This window comes from Sinohyriopsis cumingii, chromosome 14 (genome assembly GCF_028554795.1).
Source record: "Sinohyriopsis cumingii isolate HCF-2022 chromosome 14, ASM2855479v2, whole genome shotgun sequence".
NCBI lineage: Eukaryota > Metazoa > Mollusca > Bivalvia > Unionida > Unionidae > Sinohyriopsis > Sinohyriopsis cumingii.
The window spans coordinates 52,746,925-52,762,005 of record NC_142974.1 but is presented as its reverse complement, the minus strand read 5'-3'; the positions used below and the strand labels follow the sequence as shown (position 1 = coordinate 52,762,005).

The following is a 15,081-nucleotide window of genomic DNA, read 5'->3' as shown; positions in this document are numbered from 1 at the left end:
TGGTGTGTGTATGTGGTTGTGTATGTGTGCGATGTCTTCCTATTACTCTACTATAAATTCTCGCATAAACACGAATAATCTAAATATATGATTTTATATTTGGTTAAACTATTATTACTATCATCTATAGTTGTAGAATTTCAGTAAATATAAAATATCATAAATGACAAATTTATTTGTTTATAAATGTCTCAAGGATTGTAAATGCGGATCAGTTTAGTCATGAAACGATGTTTCTTAGACTCGTATGGCTAACAAACTTGGATACTTAAAATAGTTATATTATTTTCGGCCAGATGTATTAAAAGATCAGAGAGAAAAATGTAATGGCAAATTATACTAGAATGTTATCAATATGAATTCCGTATGCAATAGTAGTACATGGGAAGGTAAAAACCGTTATTCCAACGACAGTACATCCCGTTTCATGGGATGTATCACATAGAAGACACCATTTTCTTTTTAGAAACTGTATACACATCGTACAATTGACTATTCACACACAAAACACAAACACACACACACACACACACTGATATATATATATATATATATATATATATATATATATATATATATATATATATATATATATATATATATATATATATATATATATATATATATATATATATATATATATATATATATATATATATATACACATATATATATATTCTATTTGAATTCGAAGTTTTGTGGCACACTCAACGACCATTTTATGATAAAGACAATAATTTTAATTGTTATGTTGTAATAGAAATATGGCAATCGAAACAAGCAATTATTTCAACATTTTATTCAACATTTTACATGAGGTTATTTGCATAAGGTAATCAAGGACATCGTAATAATTCCTTTCCTGTTACTGATTTACCTGATCGTGATTCAACAGTGTCAAAGTAAGGTTGCTGAAGATGATGCAATAATAAAATTGTAAGAAAACTCAGTTAAACATTCATGAATCAATATAATTACGGAATCTGTTACATAAATTTGACATTACATAAGATGGAACGATGATCCAAAATAATCCCCTAAAATGTCATGGTGGGATAAAACCTGGGATAAAACCTGGAAGAAAAAAAGAATTATGTTATTGTCGCTTGTGAGTCCCTCTGTTCACGATACAAAAAAAGTCAAATGTGAATCTCTCTCTCTCTCTCTCTCTCTCTCTCTCTCTCTCCTTTAGAACACATCAAGTGTCCATTATATAACCCATTCATCCACAATTTGCTACTCATTGTGTTATTTCGTCAGTCGCTAATTTTTAGCAGGCGATATGTGTATAAACATTGAAATATATTGTAGTTTCCATAACATACTACCAGTGGTATTACTTAAAATGTTTTTTTTAATGTGCTTTATTGACTGGCGCAAAAGGTATGCTGGTGACGGAACACATTGGATCAATAATTTCACTGTTTTTTTTGTAAATAGATTTTGAATTTCTTCGATGAATCATGTGACTTTATCAGTCACATCTGGGTAGCATTTAGCGGACATTGTGTTTCCGTCGTGACATTCTTAACATTCTTTGTGAGGTCAGCTCTTTTACTGATTGGACCCGGTTTTTCTTTCTTTCCCATTAGCCGAGTCCGCGATTCCATGGTTGTCATTATGGCTATTTTTATCCTCAGCACTTTCGAATGAGCTTTAAGTGGGTAATATAAAAAATAATTTGTAGGTTATGATTTTACTTTCAAACATAGTTACAATGTAATTCGAAGTCATGTGTCTCCAAACTCACTTCGTGCAATGATCATTGGTTCGGCTGTGTCAGAACAAAATCAAACCATTGCTAAATATGATTTTGAGAGGTTAACAGTGGGATCGTCTGAACGACCGCTCTATAATGTAGTGAGATTTGTTCAAAATAAGTTTCAGACATCACTGAATGAGAATGTATCAACGATTGACTTCTTTCCAAGTTTTGAAGATGGTTAAATCATTGACAACCTTTATGATGCGAGACCTGAACAACAAATCAATTGCGCGGATAATATCACGATTAAGAGACACATTCAAGTGCCAAAAGTGATCATTGGCAAATAGTATTCATTATATAGCGTGATATCGACGCTAAAAAACTTGCAAGAGTTTATTTCATCTGTAATTATCTCTGTATTTTGCATGTTACATCGTATCTTTAGGTGGCTTTGTATGCATGGGCTCAGATGTTAAACTAATTTGACAGAATCTGCAATGTTTAAAGAAACGGATTCACTAATAGGTCGGGCTGCAATACGTCCGCGGCATAGTATGCTACCGCATGTAACATATTTATGTTGTAAAGAGTGTTACTGATCAATAGAACCAGAGTACATAATACTGTATTCTTTATTATTCTTTTTATATTTATGTTGATGAACAAATCAAGATTTGAATTCAGACAAATTTGAATGATTCACCAACTTGCATAATATGTGACGTTAGTATCAAAGACATTTTGTTAAACCGCTATCAACAAATTTAGAATGTATACTATATATTCGTAGTAGTCAATTAAAATGACTTTATTTTACATTGGGATCTATGGAAAAAAACTTAAATGTTTCTTATTAATAACACATCTTTATATACTCCCATGTAAGCTATGCAACAGACCCCATAACGTTTATTTCAATATTTTTGGTTATTATAAATATTAAAATTGATTCAGGTATTGGAAATATAGTATCAATTATATGTTCTTTAAACACGAATATTTCAGGGCTCACGATAATATCACATAGTATTACACACAGCTAGCCAGTTGATTATTTTTGTTTAACCTGAGTATATCGGATTAGGAAAAGATGTTTGCTTGCCAATTTTTTGATCCAAATTAGTTCATAGATAGTCGGTACAGATGCTTTACTTTACGCCTTTAATAAATTCCGATCGGTAGAGGGATGACAAAAACAACAATTTATATACGACATATATATTTTCTGTACACTTACTTGTTGTCATCTGCGTTTTCCTCTCCTGTACTTTCCTATGAGGCTTCATTTTGTAACCTTTCGAAACCTATGCCTACCTTTGAATAAAACACATACAAAGAGTATATCATGTGCACGTGCATTATGTAGATATCACTGAAGTCATACCTTCACTCTGCTTAGAAAATCTTACTGCTTGTTTATTTCACTGTACATCACTTAACGTCATTTCCTAGCGCAAATTATAATATAAATTGCGTCCAATATAACTGGCTGAAAATGAACCCTGTGGAAATGCCGATAAAAAGCATCAACCCACTTGTAGGGACTGGCACTTTGGTGAAATAAGCTTATTATCCGAGCAAGATGATATTCGAACCGAAGCGGATTGAAATGAGATAGCAGTGAAAGGTAAAGGTGACCTGTTTGTACCACTCGACGATTCAGGTCACAATATAAGAATATATACTTTCCATCATAAACCTAACATAAAATACGTTGACCAGATTGTGAGCCATTTTTAAAGGTACTTTCCATCAGTTTCATAACCAAGGTCAGGTCTCATGACTTAACGTTTATCAACAAACGTGAAGCAAATAAAGAAACCGCGAATTTATCTTGAACTCACACTTAGACTCGAAGTTAAACTGGTGTTGACCAATGTTCATTCTCTTAAACATATGCTGCTCATACATCACCAATACACTGTACAGTCATGAAATAAAATGTAACACAAAATAGAGTCATCACTTTTCAATATCTTATATTGTTATTCGAGCTAAAAGTTTTTTTTTTCTTTTGGCTTGCATTGAAGATAATACATGCTACATATGAACTGACTATGGAAAAGTTAACAGCATCATGAAGTAGAATTAATTTTGAATATCAAGCCCAGACGTGATCATTGACAACATACGACATGAACATATGTCAAGAAGTTAATATCTTGCAATGGATTTTGGCAAATTCATGTCAATATGTTTAATTTTAGATTAAGACTAGCTGTATCTACTAGTGCCTGTTAGTCAAAAAAGGAAAGAAAATGTCAGCATTTCAAACACCTGATGGACCTCGTCAGTATAAATTTAGACCATTTGGTATGACAACTCATCGGTCAACATTCAATCAGTTATTTAACATAATAACATCTGTTGCATATCGTTGTGAAACATAAAACAGTGACTTCCTCATCTACAAAGATAGCTATAAAGATCATTTGGACACCATTCGTAAATTATTTTTGTAAAATAGGGAGCCAAATCTGACAATTAATTTACAGAAAGTTGCGTTCATTTCTTACTTTGCGATCAGATTACTGGTAATTTATCTACATGATTAATTTGAATGTGGATATAAAAGCAATGTATTTTCCTAAAGATAGTGATTCGTCGCGACGTAGAGCAGAAAAAAAAAATTACTTTAAATTTAAAGCAATCCATATGTATCATACGTGTATAGTTTTCCGATAGCATTAGTAACTTGATCATAAACACGGAGTTGATACGTATAGGGAGGGGTCAAGAAAACAAACAGCTTTCTGTTTCCATGTTATCGACATTTGAAGGTACTTTTCATTGTAGAAAAATTACACGAGACTCTTCTATATTTTATATCCATCATTACTCGATCCAATTCGTTCTACATCGATCCTTGTCAAATATATATATATATATATATATATATATGTATATATATATATATATATATATATATATATATATATATATATATATATATATATATATATATATATATATATATATATATATATATATATATATATATATATATATATATATATTAAGAGTTACTACTCACTGCTGTGCGAACCAATGCAATTGACCAGTCAGAGATGTTAGTACCTTAGCTTGTTATAATACCGGAATATTCTCTAGCATAATGTCCACATACCACGATTAGGATTGAAATTTATATTATTACACTAGGTGCCAAGGAAAATGAAAACCAACATGTTTATTAAAATCAACAAATTCTTTTGTCTCTAAAATACAAAATTAAAATTTATAAAAGAAATCTAAACTTACTAGCAATTGAATCACAAATTATTCTAAATATTTTTCACGAGTCCAACTGTACAGTGTGGTCGAAAAGATTTCTCGAATTGATTGTGCTAATATGTCAACTTCCTATTTCGTAAAGATATGTCACAATTATTGACGCCTCACAACGACGAATTACCTTTAATGAATTCAAAATGATCCAAATATACTGAGCACAACTGAAAGGCTGATTCCTCCAAAGATATTTTAAAATAGAAATAAAAAATACGATATAGCAATCGTATATACATTCACAGTTATTTTGTCCCAGTAATATTTTTTGAAATCTTAACGCAAAGTTTCTTTATCTTCAACAAAGTCAAGTGTGTACCGACGTATCATGGCATGAACCTAACAAATATCACGTAGAGAATAGAATTTACAAATTTAAATTCAAGTGTCTTAAAATGGGAGTCATTTTAATGTTTACAAATATAATCTAAAGCCATATATGTAGTATGATGTTTTCAGAAGGACACTTGCAAATCACAATCATGCACAAAACTTTAACATATAGGATTCGAAAGGTTAAAACACAAATTAATTCCTCTTGTATAATAGTCAGCTGAGGCTTCTATAAATACATACAAGTATCGTAAGTAATGAAACCAACACGAAGTATGGCACACGCTAATATAGCCCCAGCAAAGGTTACCTTTGTCTTAATATTTAGCAATGTTCCATGAACCATCAGATGGATTAAATGATCATAACGAGACAAACCTTCCTCTGCGACAAACCTGGATATGTGTCCTTTTCTGTCAACATAATATCAAAAAAATGTTTCCTCTTTGACAGCTATCAGAAACAGCCGAAAGACAACTACCAATCAAATATTTTTATATTCATTTATTACGAGTATGCGATGGCGGATGATGCCTTAAACTCTATATTAGAACTTGCTAAACATACAGACTCTAGACTGAATTTAAAAACCATAACAAAGATTATTAATTATCATACAAATCAGCTCCATACACCAATAGGCAGAGACAATGAAGAAATAATTTACGTTTAGCCTCCAAAGTCTTGCCAATTTGTATGGGGGCTGGTTTTAATCCAGTCTTCCATATCAACAAGCTTGATTTGATTAATTTGACTTGTTTGGTGAAAGCTGAAACGGACTAATGCATCATGTTAACATTGTTTGCATAAAACACTGAAGTTGTAGCATAAGACGTGTTTCAGAATAATGTTGCTATTAATATATATACCTTGTAAACTTATATTTCCATCTTCATCAGTGTCCAAAACCGCAAACATTTCTTCTGAGGAAGTACCACTTAAATATAAAAATTGGAGATCTAATGAACGTTTGGTCGGTGTGAGGAATACAAATTACTGCTCAGGTTTTAACTGGAAACAGTATGTTCATGCCGTATTCCAGTATGAATTATGTTGACACTAGGTATACATCAAGGCGAATGAGACACGTATATATAAGATATGAATTTTAAAACTGAAACATTTTCTATCCTGTATGATAGTTTTATTTATATTAAGTTTTAATTACGACTAGTATTATCAAGCATTTTCATATATTATTTAGGGTTAGCACATTATGTTTGGTGTATAATTTTAATTCTCTATCTCTGTATCTACATCTATATATCTATCTCTCTCTTTAAATACAAATATATTGCTAGCGGATATTATTGACGTTGAATTCTATAATGACGTTTACATTAACTAATTAGAAACCTTAATATCCATAAACGGACTATATGAATCATAAATAACATAATTCATGTGTAAGTCTACCAGCTCGGCTAAGCCTACATATAACTCTGATACAAAGTACTAAATAAGACAGCCAAGGTAACCATCTACTTCATCATGTTCTAAAACAACAGCAATTATAATAAATATAAACGTGCGAATGTAATGTAGTGTTCTGTGTAGTTTAGCTCCAGTAATGCGAACAGCTGTGTGAAGTAATATCTAGGCCACATCAAATATAAATACTATAGAAACATAGATGGCTGTGACAAAATTAGAAAATTTACTAATTGCAAAATATATATTTACGAACGTAACGAACAGGGCAGCATGTGATCAGCAGTAATAGCAGTCAAGGCTATTAACCCAAGCGATCCGCCCTTTTTACAATTCCAGGGTATGTCAATTAGAGTCAGTTCGCCATTTTTGACAATTCCAGGGTATGTCAATTAGAGTCTGTTCGCCATTTTTGACAATTCCAGGGTATGTCAATTAGAGTCTGTTCGCCATCTAAGGTGCTTTACGCAATCGCAAGATATAACATTTGAAACAAATACCGATTCTGTCAATGCCTAGATTCACATATCCGTTTCCAGTCAAGGGGACATTATATGATGGCCTGCTTCTTTGAAAAGTAAAAAAGACGATTTAGTCCTAACATCGAAGGTATACGCAATATTAACGTTTTGTGTGTGTTAATGATGCATTTAGATGTTCACCAACCTAAACTTTTCCATGTCCAAATACCCGTCATTGTTTGTCTCCATACTTTCGAAAGTAGCACGTAATGGTTGCAGGTTTTCTTCTTCTGTATATGAACTAGATGACCGTATCCGCTCGAAGCCGTAGGCCCTGTCGATGCCTAGAAGATATTATGAATGTTCAAACGTTGTCGTGAAAAGAAATTTCAGTAGTATATATGTACGTATCGATGTCTATCTATATCATGTGTACTGTATAAATGATATACCGCGAGGTGTATATAATTTCATTAAAAAGACACGTGCCTTACATATATTTGCCATTTGAACGGAGTTACGTTATATTCAGGGTACATGTATTTTGACGGAGTTAACAAACCCTCTCATCCCTTCCGAGAGAGTAAGTTATAAAATGTAGTGATGTACATATTTGTTGTTGTTGACAAGCATTTTGCCGATTAGTAAGTTTATTGTTACAAGCTTTAGAGACCTCTTTCAGAGGTAAAAGTCTCTTCATGTCCTAAACTAAATGTTTCTAATCATATCCAGCATCATTAACATTATTTCTATGAACAATACATTTAACTAACAATTTATCTGATAAGTTACAAACGAAACGTAGATCTTGAAGGAAATAAAATATAAACTTTTAATGTTCATCTCGAATAATAAACATCAAAGTAAAATACGTTTAAACAATATATAAAATTAAATTGACCCCACTCCAAAAAATAAAAGATAATAGATACCTCTGAGAGAGACCATCGCAAGTGGAATTACCAGCAGCAAATACACGACTGGGACATTCATCTTGACAAATTGTTTTCAATCTTTATTCGGGGCAACTGACGAGAGGTATTGCAATCCCTTATTTATATATGTTGTAATTTGTCTTAGTCATCAATAACCGTCTGAGATGTCAAATGCCACATCCCTAATTTGAACGATAATCCCATCTTGACACGTTGAACTTTCTACTTCAGAAAAAGTTGCGTCACTCTTAATATAATCGTGTGGGAAATTGCAATCACAGGTCAGCCCTCATCCGTAAATACAATTCATGTAGACAAATCTTCATACATAAATGTACTACAAAATGTAAGTTACATACTAATGCAATATAGTGATATGGACATTAAAAATTAATAAGCTTTTCGTTGACTGTTTAGAGATTATTTCGTTTTTCATCTTTTAGTAACATACATTATGGGATCACATTCATACCTATAAGAAAACAAGGTCATAACGCGTGGTGCACGAATCTATCCAGAGGTTAAGACCGATATCTAAGATATATGTGCTTCTGTACATTTGACTTTTTATCCAGAAAACACCACAAAAAAAATATGGAGAAGACTTAGTATGGAAACATCACTTGAAGACTTTGGATATGTTACCGATTCACAGGGGAGTGGGATAATTCACATTATGTTACATAAACTCCTAATTATAAACATTTGTTAATTTAGCCATAAATTGAAAACCTACGGAATGTTAAAGAAATATTGAACCAATCATCATTAGAACAATTCATCTTGGATTTGAATTGTTGTCCAAATGAATCGTTGTGTGTTATGGTCCCAATTGAGGAATATTGTTTTACCTCAGTTCCATTACATTGTTAGGGCATACATGTCATACGGACACATTACTACCCTTGTACAATTTTAATTATATGTTATTTTCAGCTATGTACCACTAAGTGAATTACAGACAGCATATAAACCGATGATCAAGTCCCGTATGGTGTTGATTATATGATCTTGTTTTGCCATGTCACGCATCGCAAGTCCTGCACAGTTTTGATTCCGTGATCAATTTTGCTATGTAACAATAAGCAATGCATAGTCATCGTACACCTTGATGTTCTAGTCCTACGCAGTGTTGATTCAAGCATAGAGCATATACACTGATGTTAAAGCACAAAATTGTTTTGGCGGTTCAGAACCAATCAAGTCTTGACGCATATTCCTAATATAAAGAAATGATGTACTTATTCATTTTGGATCTGGTACCATGCCAGTAATGATGGACTTTATAAACTTGGAAGTGGGTCTATACTGGTAATTACGTACCTTATATAGTCAGATCTGGGTCCATGTCAGTAATGTCGTCCATTGTAAAGTGGGATCTGGGTTTATGCAGGTGGCTTAAAATCATAAGCATAACAATGATTATACAGTCTCGTTTCTAATATAAACAAACGATGTACCTTGTAAAATTGGTGTACATCTGAATGATGTGGCAGTGCAGACTGGGGGCCCTGAGTGGCCGAGTGGTCTAAAGCGCTCACTGTTCCGGATCACTGCCACCTCACCTCTGTCTGCGTGTGTTCCAATCCAAGGCTCGGCTAGCGTGAGTACGTGGGAAAGCCTGCCAGTAGCTTATCGTGGGTCGGTGGTTATTCCCTGGTTTTTCCACTGTTCTTCCACCACCAGTTATACTGGCCTCCATGTATAGCCTATCTTCTGCTGAAAAATGGCGTTACTCTCAAGAACAACATCAACAATAACAGCAGTGCAGATTGATAGTTATAATTATAAACATATTACATACATGACGGTAAAAGGTATCCAACAAGTACCATGAAGATATTTTGTAGAAGAAAAAGAGTTTACTTTTTTTAAAATCTACAATTTAAACAAATATTATATTTATGAAGGACGAATAAATAAAATAATTGCACTTTCAAAATTTCGAAGAACCATACATTACTGATGCATAAGATGAAGCTCATTTATTGTTTATATTAAATTTATTTGTCAACAGAATAATATTCATATTCCACGAACGCCTTATGTAAAGTAGGTCACAATGACACAAGGAAGCTATAAAAGCATTTAATATTTCTTGTAATTTTTAAGTATTGGCAAATTGATAAACATAAAACCTGTATAAATGGACGACATTGTACGTAATCCATTTCGAATAATGATTTATGACTACATGCCTTTTATTTTCACTCTTAGTGGTCCCAAAGATAACACTTAATAAGGTTGTCAACATGCATAACTGTATGGAACGATTTCCATATAAAACATTTTCTAAACGTTTCGCTTTCACAATCATATCATCATCAGCCTAGTCGACAAAACGACAAAAGTACTATTAAATGACATTGTCTATCTCCTCTGTTCTTTAGAACATATTTAGAGTGTAATGTATGCAACACTGAGAGTACAAAAAAATCAGAACAAAAAATCTGACCAGTGAAGGGTAGTTCGCAATCTAAATCTGAATATAAATGCAACATAAAATCGACTTCTAAGTAGGATTGATATCTAGGTGAAAATACATAGTAAACATGAGTTCATGAACCCTCTTAGATATGACCTGTTCTAATACGTCTGTGAAACTTTTATTTGTGTCGCTGAAATTGTTTGTTTTTGTTCGGTTCAACACCTAAACAGGTTATTAGGAGGTTACATAGAGTTCATGCGAAATCAGAGTTAATAATTGAATCATATTCTTTTAACATACACACACATATACAAACACATACACACATACACACACACAACCAGACACACACACACACACACACACACATATATATATATATATATATATATATATATATATATATATATATATATATATATATATATATATATATATATATATATATATATATATATATATATATCTATATAGATATATATATAGATTTATGTATGTATATATATATAAATACATAAATAAATATATATATATAGATAGATAGATATAGATATTTATGTATATATATATATATATATATATATATATATATATATATATATATATATATATATATATATATATATATATATATATATATATATATATATATATATTCTATTCAAGGTATCGTCCGGGTCTGCCTTTATTAACCATTTAGCGAGTATAGTCTAACTGAAATATGGATTCAGATAACCGGTATGGTCAAAATCAAACTTGTGTATATATATATATATATATATATATATATATATATATATATATATTCTATTCAAGGTTTCGTCCGGGTCTGCCTTTATTAACCATTTTACGAGTATAGTCTAACTGCAATATGGATTCAGATAACCGGTATGGTCAAAATCAAACTTGTATTTAATCAGAGTCTTCCATTCTTGACTTATGGTTCCATTTTTATTTTATATAGACACCAGAACCAGGTTAATAAGTAACCTTTGTATATTTCAACTGCCGTTAGTTTGATGAAGAAATACACATTTCCATTGCAAAATAGTGATTGTCTAATTGTTTACCATACAAATTGTTTGAAACCGCATTATCGGATATATGTTTTGTGGTACAAGAAATATATAACATATTAACAAATCATATATGTCAATCCGAAAGAATAAGAACACATTCGCCCATAAAAAAGGAACTGGATGAAATAAGCCAATGAAAAATTCTGATTATATTGTTGTTTAACCCGATCGCATAAGTAGACTGTTACGAAGGTGTCTACTTACATTGTTTACAATTGTAATTAGCGAACGTAGTATACGGCCCCGAACGTTTATCTTCAAGAGTTCTCGAGCAACATGTAAGACTGGCAAAGTATAGAAAATGATTTCGCGATAGTAAGGAATTGCTTTTTGGTGAACTGGAACGATCATGTATGACCATATTTTCCCGTGGTGTTTTCTGGATAGAAAGTCAAATGCACATAAGCACATATATCTTATATATCGGTCTGGATAGATTCATGCACCACGCGGTACGACTTCGTTTTCTTATATGCATTAATGTGATGCCATAATGTCTGTTACTAAAAGATGAAATACGAAATAACCTTGAAACAATCAAGTAAAAGCTTATCAGCTTTAAATGTCCATATCACTATATTGCATTAGTATGTAGCTTACCTTTTGCAATAAAATTATGTATTTAGATTTGTTTACATCGATGTAATTTACCTATGCGGGCTGAACTGTACTTGCAATTTCGAACTCGATTATATTAAGAGTGATGCAACTTTTTCTGAAGCAGAAAGTTCAACGTGTCAAGATGGGATTATCGTTCGAATTAGGGATGTGGCATTTGATGACTAAGACAAATCGCAACATATATAAATAAGGGATTTCAATACCTCTCGTCAGTTGCCCCGAATAAAGATCGAAAATAGTTTGTCAAGAAAAATGCCTCTGTCGTGTATTTGCTGCTGGTAAATCCCCTTTCGATGGTCTATCTGAGAGGTATATATTATCTTTTTTGGAGTGGGGTCAATTTAATTTTATACATTGTTTAAACGTATTTTACTTTGATGTTTATTATTCGAGATGAACATTAACAGTTTATATTTTATTTCCGTCTTGATCTACGTTTGTTTTGTAACTTATCAAATAAAGCGTTATTTAAATTTATTGTTCATAGAAATAAAGTTAAGGATGCTGGATATGATTAGAAAGATTTAGTTTTGGACATGAAGAGACTTTCACCTCTCAAAGAGGTCTCTAAGGCTTGTAACAATAAACTTAACAATCAGCAAAGATGATTGTGAACAACAACAAAAAGGCACATCACTACATTTTATAACTTACTCTCTCGGAAGGGATTAGAGGCTTTGTTCACTCCGTAAATATACATCTGCCGTGAGTATATCGATACTCAGATCAAAAGGAAAATATATGTAAAGCACGTGTCCTTTTAATGAAAATATATACACCTCGGTGTATATCATTGATACAGTGCACATAATATAGATTTACCGCGATACGTATATATATATATATATATATATATATATATATATATATATATATATATATCCTCGAATTTGACAGCCAGTTCTTGATATCTTTCTAACCCCAGTTCAAACATCCAAATCACTTTGCTACTGAGATTTCATTTTATGACAACGTTTGAACATTCCTAATATGTCCTAGGCATCGACGGGGCCTACGGCTTCGAGCGGAGAAAGTCATCTAATTCATATACAGAAGATGAAAACATGCAACCATTACGTGATACTTTCGAAAGTATGGACATAAACAACGACGGGTATTTGGACATGGAATAGTTCACATTGGTGCAAATATGAATACATCATTGACACACACAAAACATGATTCTCGCATATACTTTCGATTTTAGGACTACTTCCTCTGTTTTACTCTTCAAAGAAGCAGGCCATTATATTATGTCAACTTGACTAGAAACGAATATGTGAATCTAGGAATTAAGAGAATCGGTATTTGTTTCAAATATTATATTTTGCGATTGCGTAATTATCAACGCTTGGGTTAATAGCTTTGCCTGCTATTTCTGCTAATCACCTGCTGCCCTGTTCATTACGTTCGCAATAATATAATTTGCGATTTGTAAATTTTCTAATTTTGTCACAGCCATCTGTTTCTATAGTATTTATATTTAATGTGGCCTAGATATGACTTCACACAGCTGTTCGCATTACTAGAGCAAAACTACACAGAACATTACATTACATTCGCACGTTTTTATTTATTATAATTGCTGTTGTTTTAGAACGTGATGAAATAGATGTTTACCTTGGCTGTCTTATTTAGTACTTTGTATCAGAGTTATATGTAGGCTTACTCGAGCTAGTAGACTTACACATGAATTATGTTATTTATGATTCATAATGTCCGTTTATGGATATTAAGGTTTCTAATTTGTTAATGTAAACATTATTGTAGAATTCAACGTCAATACTTTCCGCAAGCAATATATTTGTATTTAAAGAGAGAGATAGATAGATATGTAGATAGAGGGAGTTAAAGAGATAGAGAACTAAAATTATACACCCAACATAATGTGCTAACCCGAAATTATATAGGAAAATGCTTGATAATACTAGTCGTAATTAAAACTTAATATAAATAAAACTGTCATGCATGATAGATAATGTTTTAATTTTAATATTCGAATCTTATATATATATATATATATATATATATATATATATATATATATATATATATATATATATATATATATATATATATATATATCATTCGCCTTGATGTATACCTAGTGTCAACATAATTCATACCGGATAACGGCATGAACATATTCTTTCTAGTCTAAACCTGAGCAGTAATTTGTATTCCTTAGCCCGACTAAACGTTAATTAGATCTGTATTTTTTATTTTAAAGTGCTACTTTGCCGGAAGATTTTCGAGTTCACCAGAAGAAATGTTTGCGGCTTTGGACACTAAATGAGATGAAAATATAAGTTTTCAAGGTATATATATTAAGAACAACACGATTCTGAAACACGTCTACTGCTACAACTTATATAATGTTTCGTTTTGGTGAACGCAGTGTTTTGTGCTAAAAAGTTAACATGATGCTCTAGTCCGTTTCAGCTTGCATCAGACAGGTAAACATAATGATATCAAAGTGGTGGATATGCATGACTGGATTAAAATATGCCTCCATACAAATTTGCAACACTTTTGACGCTGAATGTAAATTATTCCGTCATTGACTCTGCCCATTGGTGTGTCGTGTTGATTTGTTTGATAATAAATGTCTCTTGGTATGTTTTTAAATTATATCTAGAGTCTTTATGTTCAGTAAGTTCCAATATAGAATTAAAGGCATCATCCGCCATCGCATACTCGTAATAAATGAATATAAAAATACTTAATTGGTATTTGTCCTTTGGCGGTTTCTGATAGCTGTTAATAAACAGAAGAAAAAAATGTTTTGATCTCATGT

At 31.9% G+C, this 15,081-nt stretch overlaps 1 long non-coding RNA gene across 1 annotated transcript; it reads right to left on the bottom strand.

Moving 5' to 3' along the window:
- Positions 1–818: 818 nt before the first annotated feature.
- Positions 819–7,542, bottom strand: LOC149783808 (uncharacterized). The gene is made up of 4 exons (XR_016414071.1): positions 7,427–7,542; positions 6,199–6,266; positions 2,946–3,022; positions 819–1,074 (listed from the first exon to the last, which is right to left on the bottom strand). It is a non-coding gene; the product is annotated as an uncharacterized LOC149783808 (long non-coding RNA).
- Positions 7,543–15,081: the final 7,539 nt, after the last annotated feature.